At 43.3% G+C, this 3,355-nt stretch overlaps 1 non-coding gene across 1 annotated transcript; it reads right to left on the bottom strand.

The window, feature by feature from the left end:
* Positions 1 to 1,417: 1,417 nt before the first annotated feature.
* LOC142447346 (U1 spliceosomal RNA) lies at positions 1,418 to 1,579 on the bottom strand. The gene has a single exon (XR_012784087.1). It is a non-coding gene; the product is annotated as a U1 spliceosomal RNA (small nuclear RNA).
* Between the last annotated feature and the right edge of the window lie 1,776 nt (positions 1,580 to 3,355).

The following is a 3,355-nucleotide window of genomic DNA, read 5'->3' on the forward strand; positions in this document are numbered from 1 at the left end:
ACAGACTTTCAGTGGCTTAGTAAGCGGCTTCTGGCCTCCCCAACTGCCAGAAAACAAGTTTCTGTGGGTTGAAAGCACCCACGGTGGTAGCAGCACTACTAGTGCAGCAGCACGAGATAACCGAGACAGAATTTCACTTAGGAAGTACACAGAACGAACCTGCCCAAGGCACTGAAGGGGATTTTGTTGGTTACTAAATTCGTGAGACGTGGAAGAATGGAGGCTGCATTAGCTGGAAGTGTTAGAAAGACACATGGTTATTTTGATAAAAAGAGCTGAAGGGAGATATTAATTACAAATATTTTGAACTTCTAAAGCATAGACACGTTATGAATGCAGTTACATTTGGGGTGCTAATTCTGCTCTTGATAGTGTGGGTTTCTTAGGCTCTTTCAGCTTTCAAAGGACAGAGCTCATTTGGGTGACTGGGTAACGGAGTTTATTGAGAGGTTGCGTGTGTAGAGCTCTGAGAGAGACAGGAGAGTGTCTCCATACTTGCTGGACCGTGTAGAAAACAGGCAGTTATTTCAGGAGACCCAGCAGTTCTGGTGGCTGCACAAAATCTTACTAGGCCAACAGGTCGACAGGCCCCCTTCACTGCCCTCAGCAGCTCCCTACATAGCGTCCTGCCCATAAGATGAAGCCACTGTTCAGTCTTGGTTTACTCTTAAACTCACGACTCCTGCTCTCCTGCCTCTTTCCTTGTATCTCCTTAAATCTCCCACTGTGTTGTAACTTCTGTTTACTGTTGTTTCTTGCACATCTCTCAACTTCTCAACGGTTTCCCAGAAGTAGACCCTGACATGAGGTTTCCTGTGGTTTATTACGATGCGGTATTAAAGCAAGTGTACAGAGGACAAGTAAATGACGGCGGTGGAGGAAGCAGGCCAAGGAAGGAATAAGAAGCTAAGCAAGGAGGGTATCTCAGGAGGGTCCTTTAAGATGATCCTGTGAGATGTGGAACCCAGGTTTGTAAATCATGCCTCAAAGTTGTCCCAGGAGGCAAGGGGCTGAGCATGCCTGTTCCCATGATCCATCAGTCACTAACTTAGGGCTCTGGGATCACAGAACCCTAGGTGTTCTTGCTGTCTGGTCAGAAGCTAAGTTGGGGGTGGGGCTCCCACACAAAAGGTAAGCAAGGATTTGAGATTGTCTGAGTGGTTTCCATATCCCTTTTAATATGGCGTAAGCTTGAGCTTTCGAGGAGTAAAGATTTGATCGGGTTAAGAAGTTACCCTCCAGTGTAGTGGACAACTGCAAACCTCTAGACTAGGCTTCTTTCTCTGCTTCCTGGCCATGGCAGGGTTGTAGGGCCACATGTGGGATGTAGAGTCATCGGTGTGCAATGTGATTAAGGCTCTGGCAGGAAGGCTGAGGCTATTGTTCATCTGCCACCACCCCCCACACACGTCCTCCCCAGGGGAGAGTACGAACACATCCCCCCACTACCACAAATTGTGAAATCGAGTTTCCCGCATTTGGGGAAATCGCAGGGTCAGCACATCCTGAGTGCAATGGATGAGTCTCGCCCTGAGAAAACCACCTTCCTGATCAGGTATCTCCCCTGCCGGCTAAGTATTAATTATTAATTCTATTGTTCTTTTTAAGAAGAGGGCAGAGTAACAGTCTGGCCCCTTGCATGGTCCGTTCCAGTACAAACTACTTAATTTTCAGTTTCTCCCATTATACCTACATGGATGCTTGTTACTGTAATTTTTTTGTTTCATTTTGATTTTTTTTTGCCAAGTGTGTCTTGAAGTGGAGTCCTCAGGTGACATAGATAGTTATGTGCTCAACTGCTAACTAATGACTCAAGAGTAGCTGTTTGAATCCACCTAGAGGTGGCTCAGAAGAAAAGGCTGGTAATCTACTTCCCCAAAAGGAGTCACTGCAAACCCCACGCAGCACAATTCTATTCCAATGCACGTGAGGTCACTGTGAGTTAGAACTGAAGCTACGGCAGCTGGTATTTGATCTGGAAAAGAGCTATCACCTTTAGATCTCAGATTTCATCTTTTAGACAAGCGCTCTAAGCAGTAATTACTATTCATAAAAAGGGAAAATGCGTTTGATTTTTTTCATTAAAAAACACTTCCAATCGTATTTCTTTCTTTAGAATCTAGGTACAGAAAGTGCTTCTTAACAATGCAGGTCGTTGGCATCTGTATGTCTGTGGGTGGCATATGAGTCTGCATTTGCAATAATCAGCTAGATAATCAGACTCATGGCAGAATTTAAGGACCACTCTTTACAGAGTAGATGCATTCCCCCCCCTTTTTTGCTCTCAAGGAAACTGGAGCTGTAAATAGTAAGGAATGTACCCGGTCTTAATCAACGTACACCTCAGGTGTCTTAAAAGCTCTTTATCATGTAAAGAAGGTTTCATTGATGCTGTCTTTTCAAGGTGAAAGTGCACTTGTTTATAGAATGTTTGCTATCACATGGAAGCAAATTTCAAGGGATCTATGTGAGTGATAGTGTGAGCTAGACATTGGGTTGCTAACCAAAACCAAATCTACCAGCCTCTCTATAGGAGAAATATGAGGTTGCCTGTTTTCGTAAAGATTTACAGCCTCAGAAACCTTGTATAGGGTGGTGGTGAGTTTGAATCTATTCAACGGTAATTTTTTGTTTTATGGCTAGACAACATCTCCATGAATACCCATTTATTTAGGCTAATTTTAGCCTCCCAGTTGTGAAATTATGTAATTGTAATTTTAATTCAAATATACAAATATTCATTCTAGCAATAGCAACAACAAAAATCTTGGGCACAAAGGCAGCAGCCAGACAAATCTGTGAAGGTGAAGGCTCTGGTAGAACACCATCAAGAGTTTCCATCGATGGTTCAGCAATGTTATTCCATGCACAGGGTTATCGTGTATGTGTGAGTTGGTTCAAACTCGTTGCATGTGGTAGGCCAAGAAGGTTATCCCATATATACAAAAATAATCAGAATGTGTACATGGAATTTGGGGACTATGTGAATGTCAGAATTAGATGAAACTGTAGTTCTGCCATATTCAAGACGTACCTCAGATCTTGCATGTCTGGACTAGACAGCGCGAGGAAACAGCTGCTTCTCTATCAGGAGTGGTTTGAAACATTTGCGGAGTTTAGCAGGGTGCTGAGTTCTGCGCTTCCAAATCAAAGACTTGTCTTACCACAGAAAGATGGAATGGTGTCAATAGAAATCTGATTTTTTTTTTTTTTAGTTTTAGTCCCCATAAGCTATTCCTCTAGTGCATAGGCTTTCAACTTCACTTGTTCCACCATCCCCTCTCCAGAAAACCAAAACAAAGCTCCTCTACCAATTACGAGCTTTTGTACTGTAGCTCACAATTCAAGATAAAGT

This window comes from Tenrec ecaudatus, chromosome 4 (assembly GCF_050624435.1).
Source record: "Tenrec ecaudatus isolate mTenEca1 chromosome 4, mTenEca1.hap1, whole genome shotgun sequence".
In the NCBI taxonomy this organism is placed as follows: Eukaryota; Metazoa; Chordata; class Mammalia; order Afrosoricida; family Tenrecidae; genus Tenrec; species Tenrec ecaudatus.